The sequence below is a fragment of the Diabrotica virgifera genome, chromosome 5 (assembly GCF_917563875.1).
Source record: "Diabrotica virgifera virgifera chromosome 5, PGI_DIABVI_V3a".
NCBI classification, from domain to species: domain Eukaryota; kingdom Metazoa; phylum Arthropoda; class Insecta; order Coleoptera; family Chrysomelidae; genus Diabrotica; species Diabrotica virgifera.
Window position 1 is genome coordinate 43,978,447 of NC_065447.1, and position 17,992 is coordinate 43,996,438.

General features: G+C 34.8%; 1 protein-coding gene across 3 annotated transcripts in view; it reads left to right on the forward strand.

Moving 5' to 3' along the window:
• LOC114326149 (beta-arrestin-1-like) overlaps window positions 1-17,992 on the forward strand; it is a 1,212,937-nt gene that overhangs the window by 151,711 nt on the left and 1,043,234 nt on the right. For all 3 annotated transcript variants that reach the window (XM_050651410.1, XM_050651412.1, XM_050651411.1), the window contains exon 2: window positions 13,068-13,102. The gene's annotated coding sequence lies outside the window, so the exon portion shown is untranslated. The remainder of the gene's footprint in view (window positions 1-13,067; window positions 13,103-17,992) is intronic.

Genomic DNA, 17,992 nt, shown 5'->3' on the forward strand with positions numbered 1-17,992 from the left:
TAGAATTCAAAATAAACCTCATTTTCATTTTCAACACCATCAAAAACCTGCAGTAAAACCAAAATTAGCCATTCAGTACACCGTGATTAGTATTTCGAGAAATAAGCGTTTTTTTGGGGAAGTGTCACTAGTCTATAAAGTCACATAACTTTTTTCCTACTAAATATTTTTAATTGAATTTTCCAGAAAACTTTTTCATGACTGATGCTTTAATGCTGTTTATTAAAATTATAAACTAATAAGTTTGTCATCCACATTTTTTAGGTAAACGAAACTAACGAAATCTGCCGACAAAATGTTTAACAATTAACAATTTCTCTTTTAATTTGTTCAAACATCTCAGACAAATTTTATTGCTAAATAAATTCTTCAAAGCTGACACAGTAAAATCTTCAAAAGGAAATATTTACAGCGAACAAAGATACAGCGTAAATATGAAAAATGATCAAAATTAATTTTTCGCATTTTGCAAAAAAATGATTTTTGAACATGTTCCACCAATTCTAGATAAAAATAAAGTTCATATTCGGATTCAGCGATCTCTAAAACATAAAAAATGACCAAAATTTTCCATTCACAATGGTTTGGGACACTTGGATCCCGCGTACCAAAAAAATGTTTCCTAACACGTACAAAAAAAGTTGCTTTAGCAAGCTGAAAATTTGTTAACAGCTTAACGGTGTCTGGTCGGACAAACTTTGATGTACTGGAACACTGGAACAGGAGAAGTTTTAATTGTGGAACAGGTTAAAAATTTGGAACGTCAGACTACGAAAACGTTCCATGTATTTTGTCCCGACAGAACTTCCAATTGATTTGTTACCATTTCATTAGACTGGTGTTTATCACCAACTGGTCATTTTAATGAGTGGAACAAGAAGAACATGTCAAATGATATGAATCATATTGGTTCTATTCACAGACTGCTATTTATAGCAGTCTGATTTTTTGCATGAGAGTTTAATGAAAGGGTAACAAATCAATTGGATGTTCTGTCGGACAAAATACATGGGACGTTTTCGTAATCTGACGTTCCAAATTTTTAAACTGTTCCACAATTAAAACTTTTCCTGTTCCAGTGTTCCTGTACATCAAAGTTTGTCCGACCAGACACCGTTAAGCTATTAACAAATTTTCAGCTTGCTAATAATCAACTTTTTTTTTGTTACGTGAGATCGAGGCCTATTAGAACAGTAATTTGCTTTTTTTTTGATAAAAAACCATCTTTATTGTAGACATTTTAAAAATACATAAAACAACTGTCACCTTTAGTTATTAATACAATTTGTTTTACAAAACTTTTTAATAAAAGTCAAGCTATTGTCAGTTTTATAAAGTAACCCTTAACTACCGACGGGGATGTTTTAGGACGTAGACTCTGACATGCTGTATGCCATACCGCTGCCTATTCTCCTTTGTTTTCAATATGAATTTGTCTTATACAGTCGAACTAGTCAATGTGGTGAGACCGCTCCCGTCTGAAAAACATTTTTAGTTCGGTTGCTCTGCGGATTCATATTAAAAAATGTCCCCTTTAAACAAATCTGAAGGGTGCCGGACGGAATTTTTGGACAGAAATTGTTTAAAAATTTTTTTAAACAAATACATAAGATCACCTTTTATTGCTCTAAAAAATATAGTTTTATGTTTTTTGCGTCATTCTAAACAAGAAAGGTATCTTTTGATTTTTCTAAAAAATTGATAGTTTTCGAGTTATATGCCATTTAAAATCTAAAAAATGCGAAAATACGCATTTTCGAGGCTTCAAAACTGATATTTAAATTAGTATTTTTTAAGAGTGCCAATAACTTAGATTAAAGTTTAAACATTCCTTTTCAAGATTCCAAAGAGTGATCGGGTCTAACTTGAATTTAGACCGTAGTTTTTAATTGTTAATTATGCATGTCCATCCGATTTTTTGGCCGGTGCGGCGCGCTCTATTTCAAAAATCTCCTATTTTCCTGCGAAAAATATTTATTCTAGATTCTTTGGGACATTCTAAATAAAATAAGTTTCTTGACATTTTTCTAAAAAGTTACTAGTTTTAAAGTTATAATAAAGTTGTAACCAACCAAACACCACACACCAACATATATTTCCATCAAGAAAACAAGAGTCTTTTGCTACAACCAACCGACATTATTTTCTGTTCAAGGTTATCAAATAACGGAGTATGTATATATTTAGCAAACGAAAAACTAGTCGAGGTTTTTATAAACAAAAATGAAAAAATTAAAATAAACCAACAACTCTTACAGGCTCGCAAACTTGTTAACCCAAGTCAGCGATTAGTATTGTCCAGTGTCTGTCCCTCAATCCCACACTCGGTCCTAATATCTGCCTTAGAATCATACGGATTAAATTTTCAGTCACCTTTAACATTCCTAAGAATAGGTACATCTACACCGTAATTCCAGCACATTTTGAGTTTCAGACGCCAAACCTACATATCTCCACTAAATAACCAGACACTACCAAATTTATTCCTTATCACACATGAGGAAACATCATACAGGATTTACCTATCATTAGATACCCAAGCTTGCCAAACATGTAAGCAAACCAACCACTTAACAAAAAACTGCCCAATGTTTACTTCGATTACAGCAGATAATTCAACATCAAATAACCTTTTTCCAAACCATTTACCAATTCTAAAAACCCAAAAAAACAATCACCAACAACAATCAAAAGAAGAAAGTAATATACAACAAAAAATCCAACCACTAACTACACAACAAGAACCACACATACACCCAACCAAAGAAGAGTCACAAGCAACAAACGACCTAAAAATTGATCTAGAAAATGAGGCAATGCATATAAACACAGGCAGAAAACAAACCAAACGCACCATATATCCCAAACCTCTACATCGGCTACTACACCTACAGAGGAACATGCTTTCATAACACCAAAGAATAAAGAGAAGAAAGTCAAATCAGATCAAAATATCAAACAAAAAAAAACAATGGAAGAAAGGCTAAGTTACAATTAAAAAGATTATATGATAACCCAAATTCTAACTACCCTCTAACTTACGAACAGGTAATAGATTTTATTGAAAACTGTGATGGCTCACCAGATCAATTGAGTATCGCCAAAACGTATGCAGGAAAAACAGCAGAGATCGCAGATCTATTGAATAAAATATATCCTTGCCTGAAGGAGCGAAAAATTAAAGTCAAATGCGCTCGAATTAAAAATAAAATATTAAAACAGAGCAACCTAGAAACAGACTTAGATAGCGACACATCAACCGAAACTTATTAATATATCAACAAATACCTACAACATATACACCTATACGTCAAAAATGAAGACAGAGAAATAAAACACAGAAGAAAGCAACGCAAAAACAGACTAGTTTGGGAGGTGTGCAACAGTGTTCTAACGGTAAAACAGTAACAGTAAACAGTGAACGACGGAAATATAATATACTCAACTGCCTAAAAAATGACGCCCTAGAAGAAAACATAGATACCTTAACTACCAAGATTAGCTTAAAAACTACCAACTACTTCAATTGATCAAACACACATTGTAATACACATATTGTAAACTTATGTACATTATTTATATCAACTGTAACAGTAATCTAAATACGCTAATGACCTTGCGTGGTAGATGCGTTAATAAAATAAAAAAAAAGTTTACGAAGAATTTACCAATCAATCCTTGTTTTAAATATGCAAATACCAAGATTCTTCTTCAAATCATTATATAATAATGGATCACCGGTGGTTAATCTGCCCTAACACAGAAATCCGTATTGTAGAGTGTTTTATGGAGATACAGCAGTACATACACTTTAGCTAAGACCGGATTTAACTTAAACTGCAGGACACGCTACTGGCCACTCTTGGTTTACATGATCCATATCTTACGGATTATTGACGTATTCGGGAGAGCAGGAAACCCATATTCGATGAAATATTAATTTACAGATACAAAGGATGTGTCTGCCACTTCAATTTATATCAAGGATTTAGCGTAGGAAGTACATAACAGGAATGATAGTTTACGATTGTCGAAATGATTAAATCATCTAAATTGTAAAGAAAAGTAAATGTATCTATTATTATGGTAGTATCGATACATTTCTTTACAAAGGTGTATAATCAGGAATGGCTATTATTTTATAGCTGATAGTAAGACTATAGGAATAAAAGTAAAAGGAGTTCAAATTTGTTTTGGTTCAAAACCTTATTTGTAAAAAAAGACTAAGTTTTCAATTTAATAGCACATAAAATAACACCAACAATATTACTCCATATTCCACCAGATTGAAAACAATGGGAACCTTCTCTGGTTACACCTCCGAGGCTTCTAAAATTTGCAAGCCATAACGGATGCTGAGACTAAAGAAGATGAGGGAATTTTACAATTTATAATTCACGTCCGATCTGCTAAGCGCGGTAAAGTTCCAACGAGAATGGTTCCCTTCGTACTCCAATCAGAGTAAATATGTATATAAAAAATGAATAACCATTTTCAATTTCGTTGCAACACGAAACTACAGCCGCATTATATTCTAGTTCAATCAGAGAGTGCAGCAAGCACCTTTACCGGTTTCGAAACTTATAAGTCTCTTATCAGGAGGCACATATGCTGCTCTCTCTGACCCAACTAGGACAAACCCCGGCGTGCAGTTACGGACTGCAACGAACGAAATGGCAGGGATGCCGTAGCGGCAACTACTAGCAAAAGACTAAGTTTTCAATCTAATAGCACATAAAATAACACCAAAAATATTACTCTACATCCCATCAGATTGAAAACAATGGGAACCTTCTCTGGTTACACCTCCGAGGTTTCTAAAATTTGCAAGCCATAACCGATGCTGAGACTAAAGAAGACGAGGGAATTTTACAATTTTTAATTCAACCATTTTCAATTTCGTTGCAACACGAAACTATAGCCGCATTATTCTAGTTCAATCAGAGAGTGCAGTAAGTACCTCTACCGGTTTCGAAACTTATTAGTCTCTCATCAGGAGGCACATATGCTGCTCTCTCTGACCCAACCAGTTCGGATTGTAACGAACGAAACGATTATTTATAAAATTATATTTTACATTACGTCCACCTACCATTCGCAGACGACATAGTTCTTATAACAGACAACTTTAGATTAGAACCATGCTTACTGAGTTAGATGCCGCCTGTAAGAATGTTGGTTTAAACATAAATTTTGGAAAGACACAATACATGACAAACCTGGTACCAAGCGAAAATCCAAAAGTCGATGTTAACGAAATAGCATTGGTCCATAAATATAAATACTTAGGGCATGGAATCCAAATTGCCAGGGACAATCAAACTGCCGAATTACAAAGAAGGGTCACCTTAGCATGGGCCGCATATGGAGCTCTATCAGACATCTTCAAAAGCAACTTGCCAAATTATTTGAAAAAGAAGACTTTCGATCAATGTGTGCTTACAGTCATGATTTACGGCGCCGAAACATTATCATTAACCCAGGCCACAGCAACCAAATTTAGACTGGCCCAAAGAAGAATGGAATGATCACTACTTAAACTGACTCTCAGAGACAGGGTCAGAAACTAAGAAATCAGAAGAGGGAGAGGCGTCACAGATGTCATAGTGCGAGTAGCATAGCTGAAGTGGAATTGGGCGGGCCATGCAGTCAGAATGAAGGACGGGAGGTGGATTCAAAAAATACAGTGTGGAGACCAAGAGAAGACAGAAGAAGTAGAGGTAGACCACCTACACAATAGACAGACGACGTCAAAAAGATTGCTGGAAATTGGTTACAGGAAGCCCAAGATCGACAAAACTGGAAGAAATTAGGGGAGGTCTATGTTCAACTTTGGATGCAGAAGGCTGGATGATGATGACGATGATTTTAAATTACATTTTATTATTATTACATCTCAATAAGGATTACCACTCCGTGGCGTTACAACTCTTCGTGGTTTTTAGCCTATTTTAAAATATGCATCTATTCCTGTCCATCCAATTCTCCACGCCCATAGCTTTAATCCATATCCGAAGATCCATATCAGAAGAGTTCGAAATTAAAAGAGGAGTGCAACAGGGGTGTGTATTATCCCCACTACTATTCAATGCATACTCTGAAGAAATTATGAAAAGAGCTCTTGAGGGAGAAACAGCAGGAATAAAGGTAAATGGGACGACAATTAATAACATTAGATATGCGGACGATACTATCATAATAGCAGACAGCCCTAAAGACCTCCAAAAACTAATGAACAAGATAGTTGAGTATGGAGAAGAATATGGATTATCAATAAACATCAAGAAAACTAAATTTATGAGGATATCAAAAACACAAAATAATGATACTTACTTACTTTCCGTGTCCGGAACACCAACAACTTTAAATTCTGTATTTCCAATGGTTGGCCACATAGATGGCCCTGTCATTTGCTATAATTAAGTCTTGTTCTGTGCAGGTCTCTCTCATCTCTGTGCATGATAGTAGATGCCGGCTGGTCTGAACCGCGCCACAGTCGCAGGTATCGTCCTCCTGGTATCCCCATTTTTTCAGGTTACTAGCACAACGTGAAACGCCGGTTCTTAGTCTGTTTAGCGCTTTCCAAGTCGGATACGGTAAATTGTGTCCAGCAGCCATTTCCTCCGAGGGAGGAAAATGTGTCGCAGTAGTTGACGCTTGCCATAGGTGTATTCGGCGCGTCTCTGGCGCTTCGGGGATGGATCTTGATGTTTTCAGGAAGCTTTTCCGAGATCTTAGTCTGCTTGGCTGAGTTTGGTGGTCATATAAGGGGTGTCTTCGGTCCGTCTCCTGCTTTTTCCGTTCTACCTCTGACGTGACCTTTCTCCTGATTGGTGGTGGAGCAATTCCAGCAATGGGGTATACCTCTTCGATAGGTGTCGGTTTCAGGCAACCCGATATTATACGGACCGTTTCATTTAGAGCCACGTCGACGTTCTTTGCGTGAGCAGAGTTTGCCCATACTGGTGCTCCAAACTCCGCGGCCGAAAAACATAATGCCAAGGCAGAAGTGCGGAGAGTGTGTGGTTGTGCTCCCCATTTTGTATTAGTTAGCTTGCGGATGATATTATTTCTGGCACTTACTTTCTTCTTAACATCTTGACAGTGGTATCGGTAAGACAGAGTTCTATCCAGACGGACGCCAAGGTATTTTGGCGTCTTGTTGTGTTCCAGCATCTGACCACGCCATTCCACCTCCAGCGACCTTCGGGCATGCTTGTTTCTCAGGTGGAAAGCACATACCTGGGTTTTTGTGGGATTGGGTTTCAGATGGTTTTTATCATAGTATAGAGCTAAGTCTCCCAGGGCATCTGTCAGCTTCACTTCGACTTCATTGAAGGTTCTTCCCTGAGCTGCCACCGCTGTATCATCAGCGTAAATAAATTGCCTTGTTTGTTGGTGTATGGGTTGGTCGTTGGTGTATATGTTGTATAGAAACGGCGCGAGGACACTTCCCTGTGGTAGCCCATTTTTTTGGTCCCTCCACCGACTGTTCTTGGACTGGAGCGTTACGTAGAAGCGTCTATTCTGGAGGAGACATTTCACTAACCTTGTTAGTCGGAAGTCCTTTGTAGTTTCGTAGAGTTTTGCGAGTAGCCGTTGATGGTTAACTGTATCATAGGCGGCAGTTAGGTCTATGAACGCTACTCCTGTTATTTCCTTCCGTTCAAAACCATCTTCAATATGTTGGGTGAGATTAAGAATTTGACTGCAGCAGCACTTTCCGGGTCTGAATCCTGCTTGTTCTGGAATAATTTTAGTCTCCACATATTCTGCGATCCGGTTCAGTATCATTCTTTCAAAGGCCTTGAAAAGGTGGCACAAGAGAGATACAGGTCTAAAACTCTTTGTATCCGCCGGATCCTTCCCTGGTTTTAAGAGGGCTACCACTCTAGCTTTTCTCCAGATTTTGGGGATTTGTAATGTACGGATGCAGCAATTCATCATTTTTACGAGCCACTCTACGGTTTTTAGTCCAAAGTTCTTTATTTGCTCTGTTCGTATGTCGTCCAGGCCAGCCGCTTTATTATCTTTCATTTGATGGATCGCGCCTCTCATCTCCTCTAGACAAAAAGAGGTACCTAGAACATCTCTTTCTTCGTCGATATTCCGTTGAGCTCTCACCTTGTTCTTTCTTGATGTCGTCTTACCGTTCATTAGAAGATGATGGGCTATCTGATCGGGTGTGACTTCTGTCATGTTGACTGCCGGAGCAGCGGGATCGTTGCCAAGATTCCGAATCAGCTTCCAGGCACGTCTGCTGTTTTGTTTCATGTCCAGACTCGTGACCAGCTTGCACCACCTTTCCGTTCTGTTGGCGGATATCGCATGTAACATTTCCTCCCCAGCCTGTATTGTCGCTTCCGAGAAAGGGTCTTCTTCATATAGCTGTTCGTATCTTTTAAGTAGGGGTTTAGATTCTTCATTGAGCCCCGCTATGTACTCAGTTCGACAACCTCTAGGGATAAATTTATAAAATAATGATGAAAGCCTGACAATTAAAGGTAAAACTTTAGAACAAGTAGAAAACTACAACTATCTTGGCACAATAATTAATCACCCAAACGATTACTCCAAAGAAATCAAAGTTCGAATAGAGAAAGCAAGAACAAACTTCAATAAAATGAGAAAGGTACTTTGTGTAAGAGAACTGAAATTAGACTTGAGAGTTAAGCTGGCAAGGTGTTATATTTTCTCGACTCTGCTTTACGGGATAGAATCATGGGACTTAACGCATCGACTACTAAAAAGTTGGAAGCATTTGAACTGTGGGTGTATAGAAGAATCCTGAAGATACCATGGACCGAGCATATAACAAACAACGAAATCATGAGAAGAGGCAACAAAAGACTGGAAATATTGGAAACCATCAAGAGACGAAAGCTGCAGTACCTGGTGCATGTTATGCATAATGAGAGACACAACATACTTCAGTTGATTATACAGGGGAAAATCCAGGGCAAGAGAAGTGTAGGAAGGAGGCGAATCTCCTGGTTGCCTAACTTGAGGGAATGGTACGGACGCACATCAACCGAACTATTCAGAGCATCAGCATCTAAGATCAGAATAGCCATGATGATTGCCAACGTCCGTCGCGGAGATGTCACGTGAAGAAGAAGATAGCTTTAAGGTCTCCTGCTATATTATCCCGTCACCGGAGTTGAGGTGGTCGTCCAAGTGGTCTTATTCCAGTTGGGACTTTTTACAATGCGAGCCTTAGTATCCTTTCATCTGTGACGATAATATAATTTTATCGTCTAGAGTACGCCAATGAATTAAATAAAACGTGTTTTTGTACCGTCTCGGACGATATAAAAGTCGGAACGAAAAGCCTAGTTGATGATTATTCTTGGAGCGTTGATCGAAGAATAATAAACAACAACGAGGTATAAGAGATGAGTTATCCCGACCATTTTCCGCCGTTGTTTTGGTGAGCTGAACGAATCCGACGGTTTTCCTTTTACCTATCCTTTTACGAGCGTTGATCGTATTTCCTTACATGTCTTTTCCGCTGGCGAGCTGAGGGAGCTTTCCTCTCCTTATAATATGTCCATTTCGTATTAATAAATGTAATTCCTAATCCACGCGGTAGTATTCATTCATGTACCAGATATCGTCACATCAACCCGAACCTAATGTTCGATACGTAGGTTATAAATATATTTTATTAACGAAATTAACGAGTAGTAATTAAGGCTAATTATCTTATCATTGGTAATGTTTTGATTCTAAAATAAATGGCTTAAAAAGCGAACCTTATGTCTTCTGCTAAATTGTTGTTACCTCGAGCAACAAACGCAACGATCACGTTACACGTCAGAATGTCTTCTGAGATGTCCTGCCCATTAGACTGTTTTGAACTTTTTTCTTTTATTATGTTACCATCTGGATATAGTCCTTCAAACTCTTTGTTTTAGTTATTATCATATATTGTCCTGCTGGTTCATTAAGCACAGGCCCAAAGATCTTTCTTAGGATTTTTCTTTCTCAAACATGTAGTCGCTCTTCTTTTCCCATTGTTATCGTTTAAATTTCTCTGTTATTTCCACACATCAATGCGGGTCCTATGATTGTTTTTTAAGTTGTAACTTGGTATGTTTTGTTAGTTGTTTTGATTTTATATGATTTGAACGGCATACATACATCTGTTGCCTGCTTATAGTCTAAGAGCTAGTGAACCCTCCGACTAACGGTCTTCCTGTAAGGCTAGAAATTTTTCTAGTGATAATTCATAGCACACCAAGGCTAAAAACTATGAGCTGGAAGGCATCAGCCCTACACGTGTATCTACCAGGTGAATCGAAAAGTGCATAGTTTAAAAGAAAAATAAACTTTCTCCTGTAAGGTTTAAATTTTAGCATGTGTTTGAGTAAGTAGTCCATTCTCTCACGGTTTTTGCTCTAAATTTTAAAGAACCGCTTGGATTGACATGAAATTTGTCATACGTATAGCTTACATGTCAAAGAAAAAAAGTGATATTGTGCCGATGTGTGCTTTTGCCCTAGGGGGTGGGGTGAGTTTCAGCCCCTGCTGGGGGTGAAAAAATATATGTCCAAAATAAGTCCGGAAATGGGTAAACTTAATAATTTTAAGTAACTTTTGTTCTATAGAGCTTTTTCGCCAAGTAACACTTCGAGTTATTTGCGAGTGAATATGTTCATTTTTCAACAAAATAACCACCAACCATTTTTAGACGGTTTTCCGTAAATAACTCAAAAAGTAAGTATTTTGTCGAAAAAAACGTTCTTAGCAAAAATATAGCCTATAAAAAAGTAAAAAAATGGTGTTTGCGTTAGGTCTCTGGATCTCGTAGAACCAGAGTTATAGCCAATGAAAAATAGATTCGTATTCATCAAATTTCAAACAGAATATTTCGACGTGAAATATCCAAAAAATTAAGCACTTTTTGGGGAAAACCCATTATAACTTTTTTAAAGTGTTTAAAAAAAGCTTTATTTCTGTTTTTACAGAAAGTTTCTAGCATTAAACTTAAGCAAGTTACGCTCAAAATAAAGTCGGTCCCTTTTGTTTTAGCAAAAAAAAATCGGGAAGACCACCCCCTAATTAGCAACTTAAATGAAATTAATCGTTACCGCTCCACATATCATTTTACTTTTGTTGTGTTTATATGATTTGTAAGTTTCATTGATTCAAAGTGCCTATTTTTGAAAAAATTTGGTTTCAAATTAAAATTTTTAAAAATTTTAATTTTGAAAAATATGCTTTTTTTCAAAATAACTTAAAAATTGTTATAGATACCAAAAATCTCGAAAAACAAAAAAAGTCAGCATTGCTTTTCTGAATATCATGTATTTTTTTGTTTTTCTGTTAGACAAAAATTGATTAAGATTTGGTGTCTCTAAATTTGCACACATTCGTGATCAGTGACTCGTTCAACCCCTTTTAACTACCGCCGTTTCAATAATAAGGACTTTGAACCGATGAAACTTACAGATCATATAAACAATACATATACGAGTCAAGAAACTTGTAAAGTCGTAACGATTAAGTTCATTTAAGATACTAATTAGGGGTGATTTTCTCGATTTTTTTTACTAAAACAAAAAGGGACCAACTTTATTTTGACTGTAACTTGTTTACTTTTGACGCTAGAAATTTTTTTATAAAACAAAAATGAAGCTTTTTTGAACATTTTAAATAAGTTGTAATGAGTTTTCCCCGAAATGTGCTTCGTTTTTGTTTATTCCACGTTAAAGTATTCAATTTGAAATTTGACGAATATGAACCTATTTTTCATTAGCTCTAACTCTGCTTCTGCTAGGTATAGAGACGTGACATATACACCGTTTTTTTAAATCTTTTACAGAATACATTTTTTATGAGAATGCTTTTTCGATAAAATACTTACTATTTGAGTTATTTGCGAAAAACCGTCTAAAAGCTTGGTTATTTTGTTAAAAAAATGAACATATTCACTGGCAAATAACTCCAAAAGTATTGACTTAGTGAAAAAACTCTATGGAACAAAAGTCACTTAAAATTAGTCAGTTTATCCATTTCCTGACTTACTTTGGACGGATATTTTTTAACCCCCAAAAGGGGTGAAAACCCCCCCAGGGCCAAAGCACATATCGGCACAATATCATTTTTTTCTTTGACTTGTTAGCTATGTTTATGCCAAATTTCATGTCAATCCAAGTGGTTCTTTAAAATTTAGAGGTTTTGCAATATTTTACCGTTAAAGAACGGACTATATAATCAAGAATGGCTATTATTTTATAGCTGATAGTAAGACTATAGGAATAAAAGTAAATGGAATTAAGATTTTTTTGGCTCAAAACATTATTTATAAAAAAGACTAAGTTTTCAATCTAATAGCATATAAAATAGGTCTGGATTCCGAGTATGAAAAAAATGTTGATTAATAGCAAGCTGAAAATTTGTTAATAGCTTAAGGGTGTCTAGTCGGATAAACTTTGATGCATGGGAACACTGTAACAGGGGCAGTTTTAATTGTGGAACAGGTTAAAAATTTTAAACGGTCAGACCACGAAAACGGCACATTTATTTTGTCCAACAGAACAGACTTAAACTCTCCGAACAGAGATTAAACTCTCATGCAAAAATCAGACTGCTATTTATCACCTGTCATAATTCCTGTCATTTGACATATTCTACATGTTGCACTCATTAAAACGCCCATTTGGTGATAAATAGCAGTCTGATTTTTGCATGAGAGTTTATTCTCTGTTCGAAGAGTTTTAGTCTGTTCTGTCGGACAAATACATGTGCCGTTTTCGTGGTCTGACCATTCCAAATTTTTAACCTGTTCCACAATTAAAACTTCCCCTGTTCCAGTGTTCCCATATATCAAAGTTTGTCCGACTAGACACCCTTAAGCTATTAACAAATTTTCAGCTTGCTATTAATCAACTTTTTTTCATACGCGGGATTCAGACCTATAGTGTATATTATTGTATTTAGTGCAATTATCAGAATTATATTACATCTATTGTATCACATTTTTAAACTGATTATTAAGTTTTATTGTCAAATAACCCAAGGAAAGTAAAAATAATACTTATATTGATGTGTCTTGATTTTAGGTGTTTTCTTCTCTAGTTGTCTTCGTTTACACTTCGTAAGTAAACTTTTTATATTGATTGTAAATAATTAGTAATTATAAATAAAAAATATAAAAAAAAAATAAGAAACGCTTTTCTTTAGTTACAAGTGACTAAAATTAAAAATACCTATTATAAAAAAATCCACCAAAAAGAAAAAAATAAAAACAAATTGAAAAAAATCTAACACATTCGTCAAAGAAAAGCGTGGCGCGTCTTAATCTAATAAACGGTTTTCGCCTCATGCTTTTCTTTAACGAATGTGTTAGATTTTTTAAATTTTTTAATTTTTTTTCTTTTTAGTTGATTTTTATATTTTTAATTTTAGTCACTCGTAACTAAAAAAAGCGTTTCTTAAAGTTTTTTTATATTTCATTATTTTTTACTTTTTAGTCTTACACTTTTCAAACATTAAAATATATCGTCATGTTTATTAAAATATGAAATGTATAAAACATATATACTACTAACATGAAAAGTAGTCGGAATCAGCAAAACATTTGAAACTTTATTGTTTATTTATGAAGTATGACGTAAACAATTAACGTAAAAAGTGAAATTATATATAGCTCATATCATTAGCTACAATCCGTAAAAGTTTCAAGTTTTTACATTGTAAAAAACATGAGAATTTAAGCTTTTTCCATTAAAATCGTTTTTTATTTAAACAATTAATAAACATGAAAAAATTTTTTTTATTGACTATTCGTGTATTGTTCCCGCGAATGCATATGTCTGCAAATTTTCATTCATTTGCATTGGAGAAAAGGCCGTCAAATTAACGTCTAAAGATTTGACGCAAACTATTGAACTAAATAAAAGCGTTTAAAAAGCGTTTAAAAAGCGTTTTAAAAATTATGCAATACTAATAGGTATCTTTAAAGAGTATACGTTTTAAAAGGAAAATTATCTACTGCGTTTTTAAAGATAAACAAATCGAAGATTGAATTCAAAACATTATTGAAGTGAATACTTAGTATTTAAACTTATTTCAAAAACTAACAAATTTATTTCTGCCAAAATTTAATTATATAATACTAAAAAAAAATATTTATCTCGAAAGTTTTAGAAATCCTATAACCATTAACACAAATTTCCTCTTTTAAAGACGCTGAATACCTGAAGCCAACAAGACAGACATTCAATAATATTTCGGATTATATTATGATTGATAGTTGCGAAATCTGTAAATCTGATTCTTTCTTGAAGCGGTGTACTCTTTCGAATACATCTATAAAATCGGTATGATTTGATATCTGGTATAATTATGATTGCACATAGTCATATTGAATGGCGTAACTTGAATTTTTATACACGTAATATCCGATTCACAGTATTCCAGTAGCATTCCAATCCACTAGTCGAGTCGAGCGGGGAAATGCCACTGGATTAATCTGAACCTGCACTGGGATATATAATTCCAGTTATCAATCCGGGCCAGTTGACTGGAATGACGGTCTATTTTTCATTCTATTTCGCCATTCATGTCCCACTAAAATAGTCTAAACGGTCAATCCAGTGCTTGAGTATACGTTGAACAGTGAACACGCCTTGATTTTTTTTGTGGAATTTTACAGGTACAGCTTTTGAATGACTATCATAATATGGACGATATAATCCAGTCCAGCACTGAACTGGATTAACTCGCTGGATTACTGGACTGGAATAAAGTGAGCCGGTCATACAATTAAGCCATATTGCCTATTTTGGTAATAGATCTTGGAGGAAATAGGTATGATCCCGTAATATACCTAAACTTTTACATTTTCAATTTGATGTATAAATAATTTCTAATTATCTGATAAAGAATTTTCGTACAGTTATTATATCTCTAGCTATGTATATTATTCAACCATTATCAAAATTATTTTAATAAATTGGTACTCTTATTAAATAGTAACATTAGGCTATAATAAAATTATTAACCCATTTATTACTCTCTAATATTCTGTGCATTCCATATATTGATTACCATGAAAACGCAAAAACGGTTCTGTTAGTTGGGGATATTTACACACATTTTAATACTAACTTTTCTAAATGGAGAGAAAGAATAATTAATATCAATTTGTTACTTTTTAAGTCGACAGAATAATTCCACACATAAATAATTATTTTTAAATTTGTAGACAAGTAGAAAAAAGTAAAAATACAAACGAGCTAATACTATTTATTTTAATTACAGACTAGGTGTCAATTAGCCAGATAACACTTGTTAACTCAAACAGTATTATTTGGTTAATAGTCTATTATAGGTCTGGATCCCGCGTATGAAAAAAAACTTGATTAATAGCAAGCTGAAAATTTGTTAATAGCTTAAGAGCGTCTAGTCGGATAAACTTTGATATATGGGAACACTGGAACAGGGGCAGTTTTAATTGTGGAACAGGTTAAAAATTTGGAACGGTCAGACCACGAAAACGGCACATTTATTTTGTCCGACAGAATAGACTTAAACTCTCCGAACAGATATTAAACTCTCATGCAAAAATCAGACTGCTATTTATCACCAAATGGGCGTTTTAATGGGTGGAACATGTAATATGTCAAATGACAGGAATTATGACAGGTGATAAATAGCAGTTTGATTTTTGCATGAGAGTTTAATCTCTGTTCGGAGAGTTTAAGTCTATTCTGTCGGACAAAATAAATGTGCCGTTTTCGTGGTCTGACCGTTCCAAATTTTTAACCAGTTCCACAATTAAAACTGCCTCTGTTCCAGTGTTCTTATATATCAAAGTTTATCCGACTAGACACCCTTAAGCTATTAACAAATTTTCAGCTTGCTATTAATCAACTTTTTTTTCATACGCGGGATCCAGACCTATTAATTAAATATTGACTAGGACATGCAGGTAAATAAAAAGTAAATAGAAAATTTTGAAAAAATAACTGTGCCTGTAGATATAATCCAACCACTTATATTATTTAAACAATAACAAAAAATTAATCAATTTAAACCTGCAAGAGTGGAACCTCTTTTTTAATTTATTTTCTTGATCCTTACAACTTCGATTTAAAACTAGAAAATAATAAATTATGTTATGATTATATTTATTATTAATTAATAATAATTTCATGAATAATTAATGAAATCAACAAAAAATGTTAAAGTAAAATGTTGAACGACAAAGGTAACAGACCATGGAAACCACTAGAAGAGATAATTGAATTCGAACAAAACATAACTGACATAAAGAAATAACATTAAACCCCGAAACGAAAGCGATAATGAGACAAAGAAGAAGCTTAAGGGGAGAAAATGTGAAACGAAGAGGACTAAAGAGCATTAACAAGGATATATCCAAGGCCACAAAAAAATATTTAAATAAGTACAATTTTCGGAAATAGAAACAATTTGAGAATGATTTCCGAAGTAGAAATCAAAACGTCAAAATAAACGTATTTTAAACTAAAATGAAGGTTAATTCTCAATAAAAATAGTAAACAATTAACAGTAATATATTAGAAAATGTTTGCTAACCACTTTGCTTGATTAATGTGAACCTAAAACAACGTAGAAGTAAAGTTCGACACTCATACGAAGAGCGAGAAAAGTTTTTGAGTTTTAACAACTCATGGGTCATTAACTAACTACCCCTTGTTCCCTAATATTAAAAATATAAAGCAGTAAACTAATGACTTGCGTCTATTCCTTTTAAATGGGTATAGTTTCCGTAACGTCGGGATAGTAACCGACAGTGTGTCGACAAAGGAAAAAGGAGAGATTAATGGTGAAAGGTTAACAAGCAACTGGACTTCGTAAGTCCTAGGTTTTCTTCAAACGTGGCCGGACGTAAAACTGGAAGTCGATATTTGAACTCTTATTTTAAATTTGCGTGGATTGATATATAGGTCTGGATCCCACGTATGAAAAAAAAGTTGATTAATAGCAAACTGAAAATTTGTTAATAGCTTAAGGGTGTGTAGTCGGATAAACTTTGATATATGGGAACACTGGAACAGGGGCAGTTTTAATTGTGGAAGAGGTTAAAAATTTAGAAGGGTCACACCACGAAAACGGCACATTTATTTTGTCCGACAGAACAGAATTAAACCCTTCGAACAGAGACTAAACTCTCATGCAAAAATCAGACTGCTATTTATCACCAAATGGGCGTTTTAATGAGTGGAACATGTAGAATATGTCAAATGACAGGAATTATGAGAGGTGATAAATAGCAGTCTGATTTTTGCATGAGAGTTTAATCTCTGTTCGAAGAGTTTAATTCTGTTCTGTCGGACAAAATAAATGTGCCGTTTTCGTGGTGTGACCGTTCCAAATTTTTAACCTGTTTCACAATTAAAACTGCCCCTGTTCCAGTGTTCCCAGTATCAAAGTTTTCCGACTAGACACCCTTAAGCTATTAACAAATTTTCAGCTTGCTATTAATCAACTTTTTTTTCATACGCGGGATCCAGACCTAATACGATTTCATTAATTTTAAGTAATTTTTGTCAAACTTCCGATCATAACTTTTTAACCTGAAACTACATCAAAACCGGGACTGAATATTCGAGCTAGACTTTTGAATATCCGATGATTGATATATCACATGTACTATTTCTGCGACTATAAGTTTTGATCGCGCTGTACGTCCTGGGTATACCCAGAGGGAGAACGCCTGCGCATTACAAAATCGAGCGTTCGCGGAGTTCAAATCTTTCCCTCTGAACACCCTCCGGATTTTTAATTTGGTGTTCGCGCAGTACAGAAAAAAGATCCTGAACGTGTCCGGGATACGCTCTCGACGTTCGAGGATTTTGTTTCGGATTTTAAGTTCGCACAGGCGCACAAAATATTTGGGAAGAATTTCTTGACATTGTGTTCTTACTCCTTTCAATTCTTATCCTAAAATATTGTTTTGTTAAACAACTTGTAGATGTAGATTCTGGTTTTTTAAAGT